Raw genomic sequence first — 26,060 nt, forward strand, 5'->3', positions numbered from 1 at the left:
TAAAAATAGCTGGGCATTGTGGCTGGTGCCTGTAATCTCAGCTACTTGGGAGGCTGAGGCAAGAAGATTGCTTGAACCCAAGAATTTGAGCTTGCTGTAACCTAAGATGCCACCGCAATCTACCCAGGGTGACCAAGTGAGAATCTGTCTCAAAAAAAAAAAAAAAAATTAGACGGGAGGTGAGAGGGAGATTGATCTGTTCTCACCTAAGGGAGATTCACCAAATACAAACAATATTAGCTAATCATTTCTACCCTCATATTAATTTGAAATTTACAAAAAGAGTGGAGTTGCAAAAATAAAAGGATAAATATTTTTATTGTTTAAATATATATTTTGCAGCCAGTGTCTTGCTCTATTAACCCAGAGTGAAGGGATGTCAGCTCACAGCACCTCTAAATCCTGGGCTCAAGCAATCCTCATGTCCCAGCCTCCCAAGTGGCTTTTACTATAGGCCCACCACCACCACCACCACAGTACCATGTTAACTTATGTATTCTCAGTAGAGACAGGATCTTGTTCTTGCTCAGGCTGATCTCCAACTCCTAAGCTCAAGCAATCCACCCACCTCAGCAGCCCAGAGTGCAGGGGCAGGGATGGTAGACATGAGCCTTGGCACTCAGCCTCTTTGAATATATATTATCATTTTCAATTCTCCACAAGTGTGTGTACATATATATAGACATATATATTCATCTAAATTCATAGTTTTTCAATAAGGACTAAAATCTTTCAGCCTATCTCCTTTCTCTTACCTCCAGCTCCCTCACCTCAGTAGATTTCTCTTTTCGCAAACCATTAAAAAACCAACAAATCAGGGCGGCACCTGTGGCTCAGTGAGTAGGGGTGCCGTCCCCATGTACTAAGGGTGGCAGGTTCAAACCTGGCCCTGGCCAAACTGCAACAAAAAGTAGCTGGGCGTTGTGGTGGGTGCCTGTTGTGACACCTACACAGGAGGCCGAGGCAAGAGAATTGCCTAAGCCCAAGGGCTGGAGGTTGCTATGAGCTGCGATTCCATGGCACTCTACCGAGGGTGACAAAATAAGACTCTGTCTCTAAAAAAACCCCAACAAATCAACCAAAAGAAATATAAATTATTTCCCTTTACATTTGCTGAGCTGTTTTCTCTTTCAGTATTTGTTTCTTTAAGCCTCCAGTGATTCCTGAGTGTCCCAAGTAAAACAAGAGAGTATAAACAATCACACCTAAGGACTGGAAGCACCTAGAAAAACTTGTTCAAACTTTGCTGAGAAAAAATGAACCCACCATTCACACTCACAATAACTTGTGAATTAGGATGCAATAACACCCCACTCCCCTTAAATCCAGCTACCCATTTGACCTTAGCCTGGGCATTCTTCCTTTCTTTCTTTGGGATATTAAGCTTTCACTCTTCCCACTGCTACTGTTGCAGGAAGACAAGGCCCAATGTACAGAAAGAGCACCAAAACACCATGTTTATAAAAGGAAGGGCTTTATTCCCGGGACTGGAGCTTAAGGCATAGAAGCATTCCACATGACTGTGCTCCCCAACTGGCTTGGTCTTTCCCTTTTTATCTCCAGTCAAAAAGTTGCAATCCATAGGTACCTTTTTCATTGGCCAGTTTGAATCAAGCAGGAGATGCTATTCTACCCCCACAGAACTACAGAATTTACAGAAGTGAAAATTTCCAAGTTCCAGGAAGGTAAGTCTATAAATTCCTAAGAGCTGAGTCATCATGGAGAGGACCCTGCAGGTGTATTGTTGTGGTCTCCCAGAGAAGACCTGTTCTCCTAGACCTCACCCTTCTTGGGTCTCCTCTCTCACTATATTCCCTTTACTCACTACCTGCTTTCTCTCATGGCTTCCACCCACTCTCTAATATAAAATAAACTTACATATTTATATCCTAATCTGGACCTAAAGAAAGTCTTTTCTCACACTATGTGTAAGACCAACTAAGCAACTGACCTGTTTCACACCACTTGAAATCACATATAGTGAGAAGATGGAGTCAGCCAGGCCAGGGTCTACAGGACACATCTTATCTGGTGGTTTAGGTCCTACAAGACGTTCCTACCTGTCTCCCATACTTATTGTTTTGTATATATATCTCTCATCTTGAAGATGCCCACCTTGAATCTTTTGGAAATTAACTTTGGAAATGTCAGAGATTGTCACTGAATTGGAAATGTCAGAGATTGTCACTGAATTGGAAATGTCAGAGATTGTCACTAAGTTGTGTGGTTTTTTATTTTAAATGAGGGTTATTATGGTCTTTGCTTTGGGAGGATTGATTTATACTTTTAACTTTGAATTGGAAATGTTAGAGATTGTCACTAGTTGTGTGTTGTTTATTATATTATTGAAAGTTAGTTAATGTGCCCTCTGCTGTGAACCATTATGTATAAATCTCCAATTTTGGAAATGTTAGAAGAGAACAGTCTTGGAGAGGCTACTCTCACTGTTCTCCAGAACCATTGGCCTTCTGACCAAGTTTGAGAACCTCTCCCTGTCTCTGCATACTGGCTAACAGTGACAGGCAGCCTGACCCTCTTCCTCCTATAACAGTCTCTCTCACTAATGAGGAGGCCAAGGGAAAACCTTCCACTTAATTCTTTGAAGGTTTCCAGGATACCAACTCACACATGGAAAATTAATAACAGAAAAGCATACAAACTTATTAATGTACTACATATGTGGGGAATCATAGAGAGATTACCCCAACCTCCCATGGGGATACAGAAGCTTAGTACTCTTTTTCATAAAAGAAGAAAAGTCATGGGAATGTAGACCATTTTCTTGAAAGAAAAATCTGAATGAACCTCAGATGCAGAAATTATGCTGAGGAAAAAGCTATTCTCGAAGAGTGGTTGGATTTGTGAACTGTAGCAGATAAGGAGGTAACAGGAAAACAATAGAAGGCAACTGTTTTTATTTTGGGAAGACATTTTCTGTTACATAAGGACATTTTAGAGAGTCCATCCCTGATAGAATCAGGTGTACCTGCCCCAGCCCAGGTGGGACTGACCTGCCCAGGCAGGGTCAGACTCACGTACCTCCCAGGAAATAAACATGCTGTCATTTGCTGGCCCCCTGACCTGCTAAATCCACATGGCCATAACCCACGTGTGGAATTCCATTCCTGATTTCACCCCACCTGCATCCAGGTGGAATAAAAGCCACGTTGACCACATACACTGGGCCTCCGTTTTCCTTTCACCTCACACCTCAGGATAATCTTTCATCTTCAGGTCCCAAACCTGTCAATCCCTCCTCTTGTGGTGAGGGGAGAAAGACTAGGCTATAAGGGAGTTAATATTCAGGCTTATTTCCAAAAAGAGTTCCATTTTCAAAAGCACTCACCATGCTTAAACTACCAATTTTGGAAGAATTTTCTGCTCCCCAACATTAACTTAGTAGGAAACAAAATTTAGGCTTAACCAGTCACAAACTGCCAATTCTCTTCTGATTACTAAACCAGGAGATTTTCACCTAGATAGTCCAAATAAGGTCAAGGCATAATTGTAACCAACCAGTTTTTGAATTTGGTTTTGTGTCACTTTTTTTTTTCTGAGAAAGAGTCTCACTTTGTCACCCTCAACAGAGTGTCATGGTGTCACGATTCACAAGCTTAAACTCTTGGGCTCATGGGATCCTCTTGCCTCAGCCTGCCTAGTAAAGGAACTATAGGTGCCTGCTACTGCCACTACTGGCTGTTTTCTTTCTTTTTGTTTCTTTTCTTTCTTTCTTTTTTTTTTTTTTAGAGACCTGGTCTCCCTCTGGTTCAGGCTGGTCTCCAATTCCTGAGCTAAAATGACCCACCAAACTCAGCCTTCCAGAATGCTGGGATTACACGCCTGAGCCACCATGCCTGGCCAAGTTTGCTTTCTTATGTACCTTGTGAGAGCTTTTTCTTCAATCACCGCCCCCAACCCAACCTACCCTGGAATCTCCAAACTACAACTCATGGCTGATAATCCATGAATTGCTATTTGTTTGTTACATAGACATTTTAGAGAGTCCTGTGGTGAAAGGACCAAGAGAAGGTTTTAAGAGACTTAATATTCAGGCTTTGGTTCATCTTTATTAACTGAAATTTAGTGGACTTGGAATGGCAATTCTAAAAGAAATCAATGGGTACTGTTTGAAAGAGAAGAAACATAAATGACTTCTTCATCATTATTTGTCATTTTTATTAGAAATTTCAATCATTGGCCAGGCGCAGCTGCTCATGCCTTTAATCCCAGCACTCTGGGAGGCCGAGGGAAGTGCACTGATTGAGCTCACAAGTTGGAGACCAGCCCCAGTGGGAGGTTGGGGTAATCTCCCTATGATTTCCTCACATATATAGAACATTAATAAGTTTGTATGCCTTTTCTCTTATTAATTTGCTATGTGTGAGTTGGTATCCAGGAAACCTTCAAAGAATTAAGTGGAAGGTTTTCCCTTGGCCTCTGCAGTAGTGACAGAGACTCTTATTGGAGGAAGAGGGTCTCGCTGCCTGTCACTGTTAGCCAGTATGGAGAAAGAGGAAGAGCTTCTCAAACTTTCAAAGGCAAGACCCTGTCTCTAATAAAAACAGAAAAACTGAGGCAAGTACCTAACTTAGTACCTAAGTTTATTTTTATTTTGGGGGCAGACAGAATGTCATCTCACTCTGCGGCCCAGGCTAGAGTGCCATGGGTGTCATAGTTCCAGCAATTTCAAACTCCTGGGTTCAAGCAATTCTCCTCTCTTAGCCTCCCAAATAGCTGGGAATACAGGTGTCCTCTATGACCTCCCACTAATTTTTCTATTCTTAACTAGAGATGGGTTTTTCTCTTGCACAGACTTGTCTCCAAGCAATCCACCCACCTTGGCCTCATGGAGTGCTAGGATTACAGGCATTGTGGTAGAGATAGACACCCCCACAATCTTTTTTAGCTATTTGTGAACTTAGAATGCCCTTGAAAATGCCTCAAAATGAATTGTTATCACTGAACTTTCAATGTTGCAATGTTGTTCAATGCCTAAACAACACAACACAACACTGAACCATTAGGTGAATAGTGTTATTGGGTATCAAAAAGCTCAAATGTATATGCAGAAAGTGAAATTCTTGGTTTTCAGCTATAACCTAGACAAGGTACCCTATTAAAAAACAGAAAATAAGGCTTAGCAACCACACACATACACTGAGGCTCATGGATTCAAGTCCAGCCAGGGTTAGCTAAATGACAATGACAATTGAACAAAAAAACAGCTGGGCATTGTGGCAGGCACCAGTAGTCGCAGCTACTTGGGAGGCTGAGGCAAGATAAGCCCAAGAGTTGGAGGTTGCTGTGAGTCTTGCTGCCACCACACTTTATCAAGGGTGAAAAAGTGAGACTCTGTCTCTAAAAAAAAAAAAGATAAGCAGGCTTGGCGCCTATAGCTCAAGCAGCTGAGGCGCCAGCCACATACACCTGAGCTGGTGAGTTCAAATACAGTCCAGGCCTGCCAAACAACAATGATAACTACAACCAAAAAACAGCCAGACATTGTGGCAGGCGTCTGTGGTCCCAGCTACTTGGGAGGCTGTGGCAACAGAATCGCTTAAGCCCAGGATTTGAAGGTTGCTGTGACCTGTGATGCCACAGCACAATACCCAGGATAAAAGCTTGAGGCTCTATCTCAAAAAAAAAAAAAAGAAAGAAAGAAAGAAAAGAAAAGAAAAAAGATAAGCAAAAGCTTTTCCCATGCAAACAAAGAAAACTATGAAGTAATAAATGTACTATGAAAACATTATCCAGGAGAAGAAAGCAAGATGGTGGCTGTGTAGCAGCTTCCTTGCATCTGGGCACCATGAGTCTGGGCAGATAAGACTCCAGGCATTATTGGCTGGTGGGATCTGACTATAATCATCCCTTTTAGGATACAGGGAGTCAGCGAGAGACTTCTGGACCCCAAGAGGAGGACAAAAACTGTGGAAAACTGGCAAGTGGTCGCATGTATTTGATCCACCTAATCCTGCCGACAGCTGTAAGTACAGTAGCAGCGAGACTGCAAACCAAAAAGGCCTTACCTGTGAACTGTTTTGGTGTTTTTGGACTTGGCACTCAGTTGAACTGCCTTGGGGAGAGATTGAGCAGGAGTGTGGAGAACTTTGGGTATTGTCTAGGGCCCGAGACTGAGCCACTGAGCTAGACGGAGCTAATAGTGTTGGGCTGTGGGTGATAGGGAGCCATTGTGAGAGAACTGTCCCAGCAAGGTCCACCCTCAGGGTTGTAGAGCAAGGATCGGGTGGAAGCTAGTAACCTAGTGACTGAGCAGTCTAAAGGCTGGGACTGAGCCACCTTACAGCCCTAACCCTCAGGGGCAGAGTGAGATGGGTTTTGGCACACTGGGTAAGTGGATAGCCACTTCAGAAGTGATTCCAGGGATAAGCACTTTCCTGGGAAAGCTTCTGCTTAGCAAGTTTAGAAGTTTAAAGTGCCTTCTAAGAGGGCTGAAGACAGATTTAGGGTGTCTACCCTGTGGGGGTTGAGAAATCAGCAGAGGCCTCCAGTCGTATCAGCACTGTGATTAACATGTCATACCCCAGAAGACCACTTGTTGCCCAGACAATATTCAACAAGATATATATACACTGCTTTTTTTGTTTGTTTTGTTTATTTTGATGTTGTTGTTTTGTTTTTTAATTTCAACCTTTTCCATACACATTCTTTCTTTTCTTTCAACATTTTTCTAGTTTAAATACAATTTCCCATTGCTGCCTTTTTCAATAACTAGAACTTCATTTCTGTTTCTGCCCTTATTATTTGGTTTTTCACCCAATTTTATCCCATAAAGTTTTGTTTGCTTGTTTTGGTTTGATTTATAGCATTTTTGTCTTTCTTCTCTACTGGGTGGAGATGGGGTACTGTGTTTGATCAAGTTAACAAAGAGCTGCTGACCTGAAGGGAACCACCCAATGGGGCACCCCCAGAGGCTGGGGTTTCTTTAAGGTTGTGTCAAGTACCCAACTGTACACCTGTATTGCTCTGTCTCCCTCTTTCTGCTCCTCTATTCTTTTTGTCAATATTCCTTTTACCTACCCCTTATCCTTTCTCTAGTTTCTTTTCGTTCTTTCCTTCTTTTTTCAATCCTTCTTGCTCTTCAACATTTCATCCTTCTGCTCATATAATAAAAGGACTCAAGGAAACCGTAGTCCACAGGCACAGGAACTTAAAGAGCAAGAGTAAGTGAAAGGAAAATTAGGTCAAGGAAACAGATGAAAGAAATCACACATGAGGAAGAATCAGCAGAAAACTCCAGGCAACATGAAGAACCAGTCCAGAGCAACCCCTCCAAGGGACCATGAGGTAGCTACTGCAGAGGATTCCACCTATAAAGAAATCTTAGGAATGACAGAAAGTGAATTTAGAATACACATAATGAAAACAATGAAGGAAATGATGGTAACAATGAAGAAAACTGCTAATAAAGTGGAAAATAACCAAACAGAACTCCAAAACAGAATCAAATAAGAGATGAAGGATATGAAGAATATAGAAAGGATAAAGCAGAGCTGAAGAAACTGAAGCAGTCAATGAGGGAACTTAAAGATGGATTGGAAAGTTTCAGCAACAGCTTAGACCATGCAGAAGAAAGAATTTCAGAGGTAGAAGACAAAGTTCTTGAGATAACTCAGACAGTAAAAGAGGCAGAAAAGAAGAGAGAGAAAGCAGAACATTCACTGTCAGAATAATGGGACCATAATAACAGGGGACATTAACACTCCTCTTACACAGCTGGACAGATCCTCTAAACAGAAATTAAACAAAGATATAAGAAATTTAAATGAGACCCTACAACAAGTGTTCTTGATAGACGCATATAGAACACTCCATCCCAAAGATAAAGGATACACATTCATCTCATCACCCTATGGAACATTCTCCAAAATAGATCATATCCTGGGACACAAAACAAATATCAACTGAATAAAAAGAATTGAAATTTTACCTTGTATCTTCTCAGAACATAATGCACTAATGGTGGAACTCAACTCTAACAAAAAAGCTCAACCACACACAAAGTCATGGAAATTAAACAATCTTCTGTTGAATAACAGATGGGTGCAGGAAGAAATAAAAAAGGAAATCATTAACTTTCTTGAGCATAACAACAATGAAGACACAAGCTACCAAAATCTGTGGGATATTGGAAAAGAAGTTTTGAGAGGAAAATTTATCACTTTAGATGCCTACATTTGAAAAACAGACAGAGAGCGCATCAAGAAACTCATGAGCCATCTTATGGAATTGGATAAAGAAGAACAATCTAAGCCTAAACTCAGTAGAAGAAAAGAAATATCCAAAATCAAATCAGAGATCAATGAAATTGAAAACAAAAGAATCATTCAGAAAGTTAATGAAACAAGGAGTTGGTTTTTTGAAAAAATAAATTAAATAGATAAACCATTGGCCAGATTAACAAGACATAGAAAAGTAAAATCTCTAGTAACCTCAATCAGAAATGATAAAGGGGAAATAACAATTGATCCCACAGAGATACAAGAGATCATCTCTGAATACTACCAGAAACTCTATGCCCAGAAATTTGACAATGTGAAGGAAAAGGATCAATATTTGAAATCACACCCTCCCCGTAGACTTAGCCAGGAAGAAATCAAGCTGCTGAACAGACCAATTTCATGCACTGAGATTAAAGAAACAATAAAAAAGCTTCCAACCAAAAAATGCCCTAATCCAGATGGCTTCACACCAGAATTCTATCAAACCTACAAGGAAGAATTTATCCTGTACTGCAGAAATTATTCCAAAAAATTGAGGAAGGACTCTTCCCCAACACATTCTATGAAGCAAACATCACCCTGATACCAAAACCAGGAAAAGACCCAAACAAAAAGGAGAATTTCAGACCAATCTCACTCATGAATATAGATGCAAAATTCTCAACAAAATCCTAGCCAATAGATTACAGCTTATCATCAAAAAAGTCATTCATCATGATCAAGTAGGCTTCATCCCAGCGATGCAAGGCTGGTTTAACATACGCAAATCCATAAACGTTATCCACCATATTAACAGAGGCAAAAATAAAGATCACATGATCCTCTCAATAGATGCAGAAAAAGCATTTGATAAAATCCAGCATCCTTTTCTAATTAGAACACTGAAGAGTATAGGCATAGGTGGCACTTTTCTGAAACTGATTGCAGCTGTCTATGACAAACTCACAGCTAATATTTTACTGAATGGAATAAAACTGAAAGCTTTTCCACTTACAAATGGAATGAAACAAGGTTGTCCTCTGTCACCATTACATAGTGCTGGAAGTTCTAGCCAATACAATTAGGCAAGAGAAGGGAATAAAGGGCATCCAAATGGGAGCAGAGGAGGTCAAACTCTCTCTCTTTGCTGATGACATGATCTTATACTTAGAAAATCCCAAAGTCTCAACCACAAGACTCCAGAAGTCATCAAAAAATACAGTAATGTTTCAGGATATAAAATCAATGTCCACAAGTCAGTAGCCTTTTTATACTCCAATAACAGTGAAGATGAGAAGCTAATTAAGGACACAACTCCCTTCAACATAGTTTCAAAAAAATGAAATACCTAGAAATATACCTAACAAAGGAGGTGAAGGACCTCTATAAAGAAAATTATGAAATCCTCAAAAAGGAAATAGCAGAGGATGGTAACAAATGGAAGAACACACAATGCTCATGGATGGAAAGAATTAACATTGTTAAAATGTCTCTACTTCCCAAAGCAATCTACCTATTCAATGCTATTCCTATTCATATAACAACATAATACTTTCAAGATTTGGACAAAATGATTCTGCATTTTTTATGGAACCAGAAAAAAACCCGTATAGCTAAGGCTTTTCTTAGTAATAAAAATAAAGCTGGGGACATCAGCATACCAGATTTTAGGCTGTACTACAAAGTCATAGTGGTCAAGACAGCATGGTACTGGCACAAAAATAGAGACATAGACACTTGGAATTGAATAGAAAACCAAGAAATGAAACTAACATCTTACAACCACCTAATCTTTGATAAACCAAACAAGAACATACCCTGGGGAAAATACTCCCTATTCAACAAATGGTGTTGGGAGTACTGGATGTCTACATGTAAAAGACTGAAACTGGACCCACACCTTTCCCCACTGACAAAAATTGATTCAAGATGGATAAAGGACTTAAACTTAAGGCATGAAACAATAAAAATCCTCCAAGAAAGCATAGGAAAAACACTGGAAGATATTGGCCTGGGGAAAGACTTCATGAACAAGACTGCCATGGCAATTCCAACAACAAATAAACAAATGGGACTTCATTAAACTGAAAAGCTTCTGTATAGCCAAGGAGACAACAACCAAAGCAAAGAGACAACCTACACAATGGGAAATGATATTCACATATTTTGAATCACACAAAAGGTTGATAACTAGGATCTAGAGAATTCAAATTAATCCACATAAAAAAGGCAACAATCCCATATATCAATGGGCAAGAGACATGAATAGAAACTTCTCTAAAGAAGACAGACAAATGGCTAACAAACACACAAAACATCCCTATATATTAGAGAAATGCAAATCAAAACCACCCTGACACACCATCTAACCCCAGTGAGAATGGCCCACATCACAAAATCTCAAAACTGCAGATGCTGATGTGGCTGTGGAGAGAAGGGAACACTTTTACACTGCTGGTGGGACTGCAAACTAGTACAACCTTTCTGGAACGATGTATGGAGAAACCTCAAAGCACTCAAGCTAGACCTCCCATCTGATCCTGCAATCCCATTACTGGGCATCTACCCAGAAGGAAAAAAAATCGTTTATTATAAGGACACTTGTACTAGACTGTTTATTGCAGCTCAATTTACAATCGCCAAATGTAGAAACAGACTAAATGCCCACCAACCCAGGAATGGATTAACCTGCTGTGGTATATGTATACCATGGAATACTATTCAGCTATTAAAAAAACTGGAGACTTTACATCCTTCGTATTAACCTGGATGGAAGTGGAAGACATTATTCTTAGTAAAGCATCGCAAGAATGGAGAAGCATGAATCCTATGTACTCAACTTTGACATGAGAACAATTAACGGCAATAAGGTCATGGAGTGGGGAAAAGCAGAGAGAGGGAAGGAGGAATGGGGGTGGGGCCTTGGTGTGTGCCACACCTTCTGGGGGCAAGCCATGTTTGCAAGAGGGACTTTACCTAACAAATACAATCAGTGTAACCTGGCTTATTGTACCCTCAATGAATCCCCAACAATAAAAAAAAATAAAATAAAATAACATTATCCCTTATTATGAGCTCCCCAGAGCCTTCAAAGAAATAATTGTCTGTCTTTTATGGCAGAAGTTACTCTCCAGGTAAGCAAATTTTTCAAACATCACTAAAAATTGCATGTAGCCTGTAGCCTTCAATTAATCTGGAAAATATAAAAAGAAAATAAATCACACAGTAAAAAAAAATATTGCCCAACTATGCCAAAAGATCCATTTACATTAATGGATTATTATTGCCCCTCTAATTACTGTGAATAAATGTAGCCCCTAAAAGCAGTCTCGTATCAAATCTTTACAAAGTTATTTATAAGAAATTCTTCCAGGCAGTCTCAATTCAAATGTCCAGGCAAGCCAAATATAATCGTAAAGTAAAAAAGTATGTACAACAAATGCAGCAAGTGGTATCCTTTATTCACAAGTTCTCTTCCCAGACCCCAGTAATCCCTACAGAAAATTTACATCCCTTTTATCCTAGTAACCAAGTCCAGCTCAAACCCTGGAAAGACAGGCCTGAGAAAAACAGCTGAAAGAAATGTAGATTAGTCCAGAAGATGTTCTGCTGAGGACACCACAGTAGTGAAACTTGCAGGACTAGAAGCCTGGGCCCACCACACTCCACTCAAGCCATCTCTCACTCCAGAAGCAGCTTTGGCCCACAAAAACTAGATGGCCTCTCCTGGAGACAGTAACAAGATGCAATGAAGAAATACAATCCCTAGTCATCTTCCTCTTGAGACTACACACAGCTGTGTTCTCAAAACTTCGTCCAATTTTGATGAAATAAAACTGTAGAGATTGATTTAGTCCAAAATGTCATAAATATGTCTGATTTCTGGCTCAGTGCCTATAGCACAGTGGTTACGGCGCTAGCCACATGCAATGAGGCTGGGGAGTTCGAGCCCACCAGGGCCACAGCTAAACAATAATCACAACTGCAACAAGAAAATACCCGGGCGTTTAGGCGGGCGCCTGTAGTCCCAGCTACTTGAGAGACTGAGGCAAGAGAATTGCTTAAGCCCAAGAGTTTGAGCTTGCTGTGAGCTTTGTGGCCACAGCACTCTACCAAGGGTGACATAATGAAACTTTATCTCAAACATATATATGTGTTATTGTCTAACTTCTGTCTTACTAGAAGTCCTCATGTAGAACAGGCATTTCCTTCATGTCTAATGGAGATGTGCACCTGCTAGAACTTATGAGAAATGTCATACCTTTCCCATATATCCACAAGATTATCCCACACCCAGATATTTATACTTATAAAACAACCACTACTGTCAAGAAAAAAGGATACTATTTGCCATATATTTGAAAAGTGTAACTAAGACTCATAAATATATTAAGTTTAAAAGGTGCTCATTCTGATACACCATCCTTAATAATTCCTTACTTAAATGTAACTTAACTGTCTTTGTACCTTATGCCAATAGACACACCAAACTGCCCAGAAGACAGTTAATATAAGGTACTCAGGCCTTTGCATACATCCCTGCTACAACACAGAGAAAACTCCTTCTCTAAGCTTAACCCCTTTTCTACCCTGGGTACAAAAATATTAAGTCCAACCGGTCTAAAGTAATTTAAGGTATTACACTCCCTGAAAACTATCATAACCAACTACACCTTTTTAACCCTGATAAATACACCAGTTTAGCCATTTGTGTCATATCAACACTAGCTATTAGACTCAATCTGAAAATTAGTCATTGCCCCGTGCTATCGTCAAGACCCTTAATACAACTTCTCAAGCCACAAACGGTCTGAGCATTGAATTAAAACAAGTACGAAAAGCTACCCCCAAAAATCAATCAGCCATTATTATTAAAACACAATCATAAATGTAAAAAGTTAAAAAATATATACTGCTTCAATTTATCTACCAGTTCCCAAGCCATTTAAAACAAGTTAAATGTATAAAAGGTATACTCCAAATAAAACAATGGACAAGATTTTTCAGAATATCCAACACTTCCTAACACATTGTCATAATTACCTAAATCCAAACCTTAAGTTATTCTCATGTATTATAAGCTTCTTAATGTTACAAATACCATTGTACCAAATATATACCATTCATAATGTACCCGATGTTTCACAAATTTCAGAAAACAAAATCAAACAGCACAGCCCTCATGTCGATTTAACCATAACAATCATTTCCATTTGAAATCAATTTCATAGATATGAAAATAAAATAAATAAAAGTAGAGAATGTGGTAGACACAGACACCCCCACAACATTTCTTAGCTATTCCTGAACTGAGAATGCACTTGAAAACATAGGAGCAGTAAGTCAGTCAACAGGCCAAACCAGAAATAGGGAATAAAAATAATAATCTTGAAAAAAAAAACAAGTAATGAGGCACTATACCACAACTTAATAGCAGGTTTAATGATGTTGTTCTGATGATCTTCTGTGATTGGTTTTTTAATTGTTATATGTAATTAATTTGCCTACATGTTGTTAATCAGGTAAGTAAAATATATTTTTAGTATACTTTTGAAATTATCCCCTATATAAATTATTAAAATTTGTTACATAGACAAAACAACATTTAAAATATTACTCTTGGGGAGTCGCCTGTGCCTCGGTGAGTAGGGCGCCGGCCCCATATACCGGGGGTGTCGGGTTGAAACCCGACCCCGGCCAAACTGTAACAAAAAATAGCCGGGCATTGTGGCAAGTGCCTGTAGCCCCAGTTACTCGGGAGGCTGAGGCAAGAGAATCGCCTAAGCCCAGGAGTTGGAGGTTGCTGTGAGCTGTGACTTCACAGCGCTCTACCGAGGAGGACAAAGTGACACTCTTGTCCCTAAAAAAAAAAAAAAAGAAAAAAAATTGCTCCCGCTGTTCTCCAGAATTGCTGGCCTTTCCGATAATAAAGTTTTTTCACGAATCATCTCCCTGTCTCCGTGTTTAACTACAACAACAGGCGACAGTCTCTTTTCTGTTCACCAACACCGTGTGCCACCGCGCCTGGCCCTAAGTTTACGTTTAACAGGAGAATGGAGGGTCTGGGGGCCGAGGGACTACCGCCCCTCCCTGAACAAGCCCCACACACCCAGCTGGGATTCTTCCTCTGGACCTTTCCATTGTCATCACCTGGGAGGGACGCCGGGCGCTCCAGGCACAGCTGCTCAAATAGAGCTCTTGGCGGTGGTCTGATTAACGCTCCGGGAAGGGGCCGCAGCAACAGAGTCCTTGCTGCCTGCCCCTTTCCACCTTTTACTCACAGGGTCTGAGGGCAAAGGGGTGCGAGTAGCAAACTTCACTCTGAAGACTGTAAAACTGAAGTGAAATTGCCCAGTCTCGCCACAGCCACTTCCGGCTCCGACCTCGCCCCTCTCCCTCTCTGGACACCCAGTCTTCTGTACTCTCCTTTTCCCAGCTTCCGGGATGTCCCGGTGTAGTCCCTACAGGTCTCCGAGTACCTGCAGCTCACAGGGTGACAGAGGCTGTTGCAGAGTCATTTGGATCCTTCGGGAGTTGCAAGAGTTGAAGAGGGGATCCCAGTTGAGCTCGCGGAAAGAGACAAACACTGCGGATCCCGGAACCACCTGGTTCTTTCTGGCTGTGCATCTGATTGGACAGTTCATACTGGAGCATCTCTGATTGGATAGGGTCCCAGGCCCCACCTCTCTGTCCCTCAGTGATCGCCCTGCCATCCAGCTAGAGGCTGAATGAGGACAGAATGCTAATAGTTTCTTCACCACAGCGCTTTTTTTTTTTTTCCTTTCCTTTCTTTCCATCAAGGTTAGGGCCCATGACTTTATTCATGTGGATATTCCAGGTCCACTGCTTGCCATAGAGTACCCTGTTTCACAAATTTCGACTAAAGGAATGAAAATCTCTTTACTGAGGGTTTAGTCTGTGCTAGGCTTGGGCCCCTCCTGTTCAAGTTAGAAGTTAGACTCTGCTGTGAAGGTGTTTTCAACGTACATCATGATGTCTAGGTAAAACATACACAGCAGGCGGCGCCCGTAGCTCAGTGGGTAGGGCGTCAGCCACATACCAAGGGCTGGCTGGTTGCAACCCAGCCTTAGCCAGCTAATATCAACAGTGACAACTTCAAGAAAAAAATAGCTGGGCATTGTGGTGGGCGGCTGTAGTCCCAGCTACTTGGAAGGCTGAGGCTAGAGAATCGCTTAGCCCAAGAGTTAGAGGTTGCTGTGAGCTGTGATCATTCTACCAACGGCGACACAGTGAGACTCTGTCTCAAAAAAAAATAATAAAAAAAGCATGCACAGCAAAAACTTAGTCATTTGATAGAGTGAACGACACTTGGAGTTCCAAGCAAAGACTGTAGCAGTTCACAGAAGGGTGAAATTACCTCTAGACTCCAGTGAGGGGGTCAGCATTGCAGGAGGCATCATGCAGGAGGTGGTATTTAAGCTCCCAACTCACGGGCACCATATAGGAATATATGGCATACCTCCTGGACAGAGGGCTGAGGTACAACGTGGACTTTACCTGTAACAAACAAATTCTGCCTGAAGGATATTTGTAGTTAGCCCTGAATATAAATTATATCATTTCATTAATTTTAATTACATATATATACATATGTCTTTAGATATACACACAGTAAATAAATGTTTTGCACTCATGGAAACAACATATTAACAATTATATTTCTTTTTAGTGAAAAGTCATATCCAGGGTGGACATAATGTTCATCAGCAATTTAAAGTAGTTTACTATTTAAACTTAAAACTTCACCATGTAAATTTTAATTTAAATTGCTTGGTATTTAAATTTAAATTTAAATCACTTTATTATTTAAATTCCACATGAACTTTATGTCCACCCAGTATTTAGAATTAGCCAGCTGGACTTGGTTTAGATGATCCCAATTTGGGGGGCAACATTCAAACATCATAATCAGGAGCCAGTGGCACATATGTCTTCTTCTCTCCATCAGGTCTGGTCAGGATGTTGATGTTGGCCACGGCAATGCAACACAGCTTCTTCACAGCCTGTTTGATCTTGGTGCTTGTTGGTTTTGACATCCACAATGAACACAAGTGTGGTGTTTTCTTTTCTCTTCTTCAAGTCCGACTCAGTGGTCAGGGAGAACTGTGAAGGAGCTACGAAAATTTCACCCCCAAATGTGATTCCTTATTATAAAGATTATTTTGAATTAAAAGCTAGTCATAATCAGGAAATTCTGAACAAAGACTTTCCCCTATCTACCTAAAATCTTAAAGGCCTGCTAGACTCCTTATCACATGCTAATAGACTTTTGAAGCACAATAAATACCTACCTCTCACCTTAATTTACTAATCAATCCTTCCCTCCACCTACTCATCCCCTCTTAGCAACCACTTGCTACACATATACTTTCTAGTTTCCCTCCCCCCCTTCTATTCTTTTTTTTTTTTTTTTGAGACAGAGTCTCAAGGTGTTGCCATGAGTAAGGTGCTGTGGCATCACAGCTCACAGCAACCTCCAACTCTTGGGCTTAAGCAAGTCTCTTCTGGCAGCCTCCCAAATAGCTGGGACTACAGGCACTGCCACATTGCCCGGCTATTTTTTGATTGGAGTTGTCATTGTTGCTTAGCAGGCTGTGGCCAGGTTCAAACCCATTACCTTAGGTATATGTGGCTGGCAACCTTGCCAACTAAGCTATCGATGCCACCCTATTTATTTTATTTTATTGTTTGAGACAGTTCCAAGCTTTCACCTGGATAGAGTGCTGTGGCATCACAGCTCACAGCAACCTCAAAATCGTGGGCTCAAGCAATTATCTTGCCTCAGCCTCCCAAGTAGCTGGGAATACAGGCGCCCACCACAACTTCTGGCTATTTTGGGGTTGTAGTTGTCATTGTCGTTTGGCAGGCCCAAGCTGGATTTGAACCAGCTTTCTCTGGTGTATGTGGCTGGCACCCCTGCCCTTGAGCTACAGGTGCTGAGCCCCCCACCCTTCTACAAGGCATCTTTAAAAACCGCAGACTGTCACTGAAAATTTGGGAAATCATTTTTGTGGTTCCCCCCATGTGGATGATATTTGGAAATAAACCTTTCTTACCATACCTGTGAGTTGCTCTTTTCAACTAACCAACCGAGGGGAAAAGGGAAAGTTTCCCTGAGGCTCCCCTCTAGTCTGGCTCTGTGAGCAGGACCCCCAAAACCAGTCTGTTGTCCTGAAAGCTACAGCAGGAGGATTGGAACCCCAACGCCAGCCGGCACATGGTGAGATACTTTACTTACAGTCAGGCTCCCAGCCTTCCTCTCTATGGCCTCTGGTTGAGCAGATGGTAAAAGATCTTTGTTATTTCCATATTTAAGATTAATAAGAGAAATGTTTTTGTTGCTGACTAGTCTTGTAACTGACTGTAGTATTAGTATATTTTTAGGTACTTGGTGGTGTATGAATATTCATTGTTTGATTCCATCTCCTCTCAGAAATAACTTTTATTGTTATTGTTTTTATTGCTTGTTTGTTTGTTTTGTTGCTTGTTTTTTGGTGTCGTTTTGTCTTAAGAGGGTTAGCATAGGGCAGAACTCGGGCCTAGCCACCCCCCAGCCCCATGTCCAGATCAGCCTGCATACCAGCGGTTAGATGGTTCCTGTTGTTCTGGTGTCTTTTATGACCTTTGTTGCGGGTCCCTGAAACAAAAATCCTATTAGGTTTCCCTCTTGTCCTGTTCTATGTCTCTGAGCTTGACTTTGTGACTGAGTGGGAATTCTCTCCTCAGTCTCCACCATTTGGAGGGTGTGTTTTGTCAGGAACAGGTCCCGTTGCCTGTCTGGAAAGACCAGGAGTCTGAGACAGTAAGATTCTAGGCAGCACAATGTGTGTACCCACCATGTCAATAGAGTGAGTTTTTGTCATTCTCTATTCTATTATAAGTCTATTTCGGAGAGCTTAATTTGGGGAATCTTGGAAATGGCCTCTTCTATGAAGAGGCATTGGACCTTATAAAAAGGCAATGAATTGAGTCACTTTTAGAACAAATATATTGATGTAGTTAAGTGGCCAAAAATAGACAGATTCTTTAAACTAGAAAAACTCCTTAATCTGAAGCAAATTTTAGAGAGCTCTCATCTTAAGCAATTGCTTTATTCATATTTATAGAAAGATCAAATTGAAAGAAAAACATCAATGTTATGGCTAGCCTTAAAAATTCCCTTAAAAAAAAATGACAAGCAGAAATCTGAATTTGAGCAAAAGATAAAATCTATCTCCACCTTAAGCCCCCTTCTAACTTATACTCCTCTCTATCTTCAATTACCTGTCCCTGATTCTCCAGAAAATCTTTTAAACAATAAACTGGGCCCTGGCTCCCTTCTTTCACAAGGCTACATGATGGCGTGAATGGCTGGCCCTGTCCATATTCCTGTTTGCTGTATCAGTGGCCCCATTTTTATCCCATCTATAACATGTTTGTAATTTGTCTAAGGAAAAGTAAAAAAAAAAAAAAAAAAAATGAGAAACACACAGTGAAGCCCACCCCATTGGGAATTGTGATTTTAGCATTTGATACAAGAGACTACCTGGTAACTATGTCTCCAGAGAGAACGAGAAATTTGTGTGAACAGAAATAACTTAAATGCCTTCTTGTTCAGGTAATTGTGGTATCCTTTAAGATAAAGTTAATTTTAAACCTGTTATTAAAGTTCAAATGTTTGAAGATTATAAAACTTCCACCTCTATAACATTGATAAGTTTGCTAAATTCAACTATGAAATTATGTTCTTGATTTTAAGCCTCTGAATTCTGAGATGCCTAACAGCATGTCCCTCCCACACTTAGGCCGGCAACTGCAAGAGTCCAGCCCACATAGTCAATTCTCTACTCCAACTTTATCCTCTGACTACTCTAAGAGAAACTGGATGTTCTAGTTTCCTAATTTCTGCCTTCGAAGTGAAGGGACCCCCCTTAATTGACTCCAGTGTGCCCCCATAAGGAAGTACAGAAAGTTAAAAATTAGAAATGGGAAACAAACTGAGGTAATGAGCAATGGGAAGCTGGGTGCCTTCCTAGCACTACTGTAACCGGCTGACCTAGTGTCCAGTTTAAAATTGTTCTGTTTTCCCCATTGTATAATTATTCTGTTTCCCACTTATAATTGTTCTGCTTTCCCGCAGAAAAGAGGAATTACAATCCTGTAATTCCTCTGCTGGGCATATACCCAGAAGACCAAAAATCACAACATAACAAAGATATTTGTACCAGAATGTTTATTGCAGCCCAATTCATAATTGCTAAGTCATGGAAAAAGCCGAAGTGCCCATCGATCCACGAATGGATTAATAAATTGTGGTATATGTATACCATGGAATACTATGCAGCCTTAAAGAAAGATGGAGACTTTACCTCTTTCATGTTTACATGGATGGAGCTGGAACATATTCTTCTTAGTAAAGTATCCCAAGAATGGAAGAAAAAATATCCAATGTACACAGCCCTACTATGAAACTAATTTGGGACTCTCACATGAAAGCTATAACCCAACTACAACTTAACAATAGGGGGAAGTGGGAAAGGGGGGGGTGGGTGGAGGGAGGGGAATCGGTGGGATCACACCTGTGGTGCATATTACAGGGGTATTTGCGAAACTTGGTAAATGTAGAATATAAATGTTTTGGCACAGTAACTGAGATAACGCCGGAAAGGCTATGTTAACCACTGGGATAAAAATGTGTCAAATGGTTTATGAAGTGAGTGTATGATGCCCCATAATCATATCATTGTATACACTTATGATTTAATAAAAAAATTAAAAAAAAAAAAAATGTATAGGAAACATTGTCAAATATAAAATGGTGAGTTACAGTTATATGTACATTCCAATATTATAACATATTGATCTGTCTTAATATATATATTCAGTAATAATTTAATTCCTCTCAAAAACTGTTTTTTATTTCTAACTAAGTAAATCTAAAGTTTGTCTTTCAAAAGAAATATTAGAAGAGACTGACAAATTCTCTCAAATGCAAATTTCTGATGTTTTTGAAAATTAGATACCTTGGGACTAAAAGCAAATTTCTAGAGCTTTAATTAAAAAGTTAACATGGGGCAGTGCCTGTGTCTCAGTGAGTAGGGCGCCAGCCCCATATACCAAGATGGCGGTATCCAGCCCAGCCCTATCCAAACTGTCACAAATACAACAACATCAACAACAAAAAATAGTCAGGCGTTGTGGCAGGTAGACTGTAGTCCCAGCTACTTGGAAGGCTGAGGAAGAGAATCACCTAAGCCCAAGAGTTGGAGGTTGCTGTGAGCTCTGACATCATGGCACTCTACTGAGGGTGACAAAGTGAGACTCTGTCTCTCAAAAAAAAAAAATGTAACATGTCTATAAGTATTAGTAAACTAGCTTCAAACAAAAATCAATTACGTGGAACTATGCTATTTTGTTATGACTTTTTGTTTAAAATATTACTGATTCTTTCTCTGTTCTGTTTTCCAGAAGTCAAGAAAACCATTTTCTGGCTTTTAATCTATTTATAGCCTTTCAAGCAATGTACTTATGGGCAGAATTTGAAACATTTTTTTTCTCTTTCCTTGCTTTCTCTGAAAAATAAAAGCCATTTGTAAGTATTCTTTTTTTCCAGACAGAGCCTCAATCCATTGCCCTGGGTAGAGTGCTGGGCATCACAGGTCACAGCAACCTCCACTCCTGCGCTCAAGTGATTCTCCTGCCTCTGCCTCCCAAGTAACTGGGACCACAAGTGCCTGCCACAACGCCCAACTATTTTTTTGGTTGCAGCCGTCCATATTGTTTGATGGGCCCGGGCTGGATTCAAACCCTCCAGCTCAGGTGTATGTGGCTAGCGCCTTAGCCGCTTGAGCCACAGGAGTTGACCCTGTAAGTATTTGTAACTTCTGACAATAAAGTTATTTGCACACATTCAATAAGAATCTGTTTTATTCTATAGGACATAATGAAGGCACTGATTATTTTACTAAGGCTTTGACTGAAATAGCATTTCCAGAGGTATGCAGACTGTGTGAAGGAATTAAGGGTGATTTTATAAAGCCAGTAAAAAACCCCTTTGAGCGGCACCTGTGGCTCAGTGAGTAGGGCACCGGCCCCATATACCAAGGGTGGCAGATTTGAACCCGCCCTGGACAAACTGCAACAAAATAATAGCTGAGCATTGTGTCAGGCACCTGTAGTCCCAGCTACTCAGGAAGCTGAGGCAAAAGAATCACCTAAGCCCAAGAGCTGGAGGTCACTGTGAGCTGTGATGCCAAAGCACTCTACCAAGGGCGACACACTGACACTGTCTCTAAAAACAAACAAACAAAAAAACAAAAAATACCCTTTGAAAAAACTGGCTACATACCCATTAATAACGTTTCCTAGTCTGTAGTAAGTAATGAAGGTCACTTTCTGACAGGTCTGGGAATTGAAATTTGCTTGGGGACCTCAAAAAAAGAGGCATTTACCTAATGCATATAGGTACCTAATGGCACGAATGAAACCTGGGCTCATGAAAGGATTTTAAGTCTCACCTAAGAATTCCTCATAAAAGGTTATAGGGGAAAAGCCAGTTTTAAAGGGAAAAAAGCCTAGATGGCTAATAATTATTGTTGTTTTTTTTTTTTCATTTTTCTTTCTTTTTTTTTTTTTTAGACAGAGCTTCAAGCTGTCGCCCTGGGTAGAGTGCTATGGCATCACAGCTCAGAGCAACCTCCAACTCCTGGGCTCAAGTGATCCTCCTGCCTCTGCCTCCCAAGTATCTGGGACTACAGGTGCTCAGCACAACTCCTGGCCATTTTTTGGTTGCACCTGTCATTGTTGTTTGGTGGGCTGGGCTGATTCGAACTTGCCAGCTCAGGTGTATGTGACTGGTGCCTTAGCAGCTTGAGCCACAGGCACTGAGCCAGGAAATAATTATTCTTACTGCACTTTATTCAAATAATCAAACCCAGTATACTGAAGGTATAACTTATTTTGGCAACTAAGTTAGTTCCGCTTTAATTTGTCTTTAGTAAAAAGAAAAATTAGAGCGAGAAATGATTCAAGAAGAGAAAGACTGTGACTTGCCTGTATTAAATCCCAGCCTGGTCTGTGATGTCAACTCATAAAATGAAACATAATTACTATACTAAATTGATCTATTAAATAGAATTGAGAGACTAATCAAAAAAATGTAAAATTATATACAGTAGTTATTTTGAAGACTTAAGGCTTAACAAAAAGGCCTGTTGGCCACACTGGAAAATTTGTGCAATATTACCATTATCTACTATGTCTATATAGATACTTTGGAAGAAATTGGAACCTAGATAAGAATTTCCCAATAAATACTGTGCCTCATAAGTGACCCCACACCCAAATGATGTTCAGAAATATTCACTTAAATAATCCAGAACTTTAGATCAGTTCTGTAGAGACTCTTTTTCTTTTGTTTCTGTAGAGACTCTTAAAACTATATATTATCTTAAAAACTGTGCTAAGTCTGTACGTAAGAATACTAATGTTCTCATTGTGTAAACCTTAGCCTCGAAAACCAGAACTTGTAAATGTTTATAAGTAACTGCGAAATGGTTTCATTATGTTATGCTGAACCCAACCTTGACTTCATCCCTGTCAGTGTAAGGGAACCAGAAAGCCACAAACATATGCAAGGTGGCTAATGTCATGCAAAAGCCAGATGAAAGCCCTTAGAATTTCTGTAAAAGACTGTATGAAACATATAGACTACCAAACCATTGTATAAAGTTACTAAGAGGGGAGAGACTAAACAGACAGAAGCTCTAGGAGGAGAAACAAAGAAGATCTCCACTTGAGTAACTAACTATGTTCTGTTTAGTCTTTTATGTCTGTACATCCTTTCTCTCCAAAGAATCAAATCTAGGTTAAAGATTAGAACCACTTCCCCTCAAACCAAGAACAACTATACCATCCTCCAGACCACACCCACAACATTGAAAATGAAAGAAATCCTAGCCTAGCTCCATCACAACAGACTAAGGAGAAATGAGAAAAGCACAAATAGGTCCAGCCAACTCCTGCAAGATAACTTTTGGGGTAGACAACATGCCCTGCTTTAGCCACATACTGGAAGCTGGCTAATCAATGCATGCCTGAAGCCTGAGGAAATTCCTCATGGAATTCATCTTAATTAAAACTATGAGAGAACCCCAAAGACTCAACCACAAGACTCCTAGAAGTCATCAAAAAATACAGTAATGTTTCGGGATATAAAATCAATGTCCACAAGTCAGTAGCCTTTGTGTACACCAATAACAGTCAAGATGAGAAGCTAATTAAGGACACAACTCCCTTCACCATAGTCTCAAAGAAAATGAAATACCTAGGAATATACCTAACGAAGGAGGTGAAGGACCTCTATAAAGAAAACAATGAAATCCTCAGAAAGGAAATAGCAGAGGATATTAACAAATGGAAGAACATACCATGCTCATGGATGGGAAGAATCAACATTGTTAAAATGTCTATACTTCCCAAAGCAATCTACCTATTCAATGCCATTCCTATCAAAATACCAACATCGTACTTTCAAGATTTGGAAAAAATGATTCTGCGTTTTGTATGGAACTGGAAAAAACCCCGTATAGCTAAGGCAGTTCTCTGCAACAAAAATAAAGCTGAGGACATCAGCATACCAGATTTTAGTCTGTACTACAAAGCCATAGTGCTCAAGACAGCATGGTACTGGCACAAAAACAGAGACATAGACACTTGGAATCGAATTGAAAACCAAGAAATGAAACTAACATTTTACAACCACCTAATCTTTGATAAACCAAACAAGAACATATCTTGGGGGAAAGACTCCCTATTCAATAAATGGTGTTGGGAGAACTGGATGTCTACATGTAAAAGACTGAAACTGGACCCACACCTTTCCCCACTCACAAAAATTGATTCAAGATGGATAAAGACTTAAACTTAAGGCATGAAACAATAAAAATCCTCCAAGAAAGCATAGGAAAAACACTGGAAGATATTGGCCTGGGGAAAGACTTCATGAAGAAGACTGCCATGGCAATTGCAACAACAACAAAAATAAACAAATGGGACTTCATTAAACTGAAAAGCTTCTGTACAGCTAAGGAGACAATAACCAAAGCAAAGAGACAACCTACACAATGGGAAAGGATATTTGCATATTTTCAATCAGACAAAAGCTTGATAACTAGGATCTATAGAGAACTCAAATTAATCCACATCAAAAAAGCCAACAATCCCATAGATCAATGGGCAAGAGACATGAATAGAACTTTCTCTAAAGATGACAGACGAATGGCTAACAAACACATGAAAAAATGTTCATCATCTCTATATATTAGAGAAATGCAAATCAAAACAACCCTGAGATATCATCTAACCCCAGTGAGAATGGCCCACATCACAAAATCTCAAAACTGCAGATGCTGGCGTGGATGTGGAGAGAAGGGAACACTTTTACACTGCTGGTGGGACTGCAAACTAGTACAACCTTTCTGGAAGGAAGTATGGAGAAACCTCAAAGCACTCAAACTAGACCTCCCATTTGATCCTGCAATCCCATTACTAGGCATCTACCCAGAAGGAAAGAAATCCTTTTATCATAAGGACACTTGTACTACACTGTTTATTGCAGCTCAATTTACAATCGCCAATATGTGGAAACAGCCTAAATGCCCACCAACCCAGGAATGGATTAACTAGCTGTGGTATATGTATACCATGGAATACTATTCAGCCATTAAAAAAAATGGAGACTTTACATCCTTCGTATTAACCTGGATGGACGTGGAAGACATTATTCTTAGTAAAGCATCACAAGAATGGAGAAACATGAATCCTATGTACTCAATTTTGATATGAGGACAATTGATGACAATTATGGTTATGGGGGGGAAACAGAAAGAGGGAAGGACTGAGGTGGGCGGGGCCTTGGTGTGTGTCACACTTTATGGGGGCAAGACATGATTGCAAGAGGGACTTTACCTAACAATTGCAATCAGTGTAACCTGGCTTATTGTACCCTCAATGAATCCCCAACAATTAAAAAAAAAAAAAATAATAAAACTATGAACTTTGGATAAGGGAAAAAAATGTCATCTGTGCACCCATGCCACTAAGATAGAACTCTTACTAACCTATTCCCAAAAAGGGGAGTCAGATTTAACAGGGTATGAGAAAACGTGCTTAAATGTATTCCTTTCTTTTCTTTCTTTTTTTTTTTTTTTAGAAGCAGCGTCTCACTCTGTCACCCTCGGTAGATTGCTGTGACATCACAGCTTACAGCAACCTCCAGCTCTTGGGCTTAGGTGATTCTCTTGCCTCAGCCTTTGAAGTAGCTGGGACTACAGGCACCCACCACAATGACCGGCTATTTTTTTGTTGCAGTTTGGCTGGACCGGGTTTTAACCCGCCACCCCCCGTATATGGAGCTGGCTCCCTACTCACTGAGTCACAGGTGTCTCCCAAAATCTGTTCTTTTCTACTTATTTATTCTCATCCTAACTTACATTCTTGAATGTTTTTCATCCTTATTTTTCTATATTACTAATCCACTCTCTTTACAGTTACCAACTCAGCTCTTAATGTATGAAACGTCCAGGGAAGTTCTCTGTGAGGGGAATGAAGGAGCTAAGAAAATTTCCCCCCAAAATATGATTCCTTGTTATAAAGATTATTTGGTATTAAAAGCAATTTATAATCAGGAAACTCTGAACAAAGACTTTCCTCTATCTACCTAAAATCTTAAAGGGCTGCTAGACTCCTTATCACATGCTAACAGACCTGACCTTAAGGTCATTTGAAGCACAATACCTATCTCTCAGGTTAGTTTACTAATCAACATTTCCCTCCATTTAC

At 40.2% G+C, this 26,060-nt stretch overlaps 2 protein-coding genes across 3 annotated transcripts in view; one reads left to right on the forward strand and one right to left on the reverse strand.

Moving 5' to 3' along the window:
* The window catches only part of LOC128572303 (zinc finger protein 91-like), a 351,229-nt gene that overhangs the window by 153,567 nt on the left and 171,602 nt on the right, over positions 1 to 26,060 (forward strand). The gene's annotated exons all lie outside the window — the stretch shown is intronic.
* Positions 1 to 26,060, reverse strand: part of LOC128572305 (zinc finger protein 43-like) — a 385,702-nt gene that overhangs the window by 25,151 nt on the left and 334,491 nt on the right. Inside the window, exon 1 of one of the 2 annotated variants that reach the window (XM_053572130.1) lies at positions 14,370 to 14,687. The exons of the other annotated variant lie outside the window; for it this stretch is intronic. The gene's annotated coding sequence lies outside the window, so the exon portion shown is untranslated. Of the gene's footprint in view, positions 1 to 14,369; positions 14,688 to 26,060 lie in introns of those variants that run through there. 2 annotated transcript variants of the gene reach the window in all.

Source organism: Nycticebus coucang, chromosome 20 (genome assembly GCF_027406575.1).
Source record: "Nycticebus coucang isolate mNycCou1 chromosome 20, mNycCou1.pri, whole genome shotgun sequence".
In the NCBI taxonomy this organism is placed as follows: Eukaryota; Metazoa; Chordata; class Mammalia; order Primates; family Lorisidae; genus Nycticebus; species Nycticebus coucang.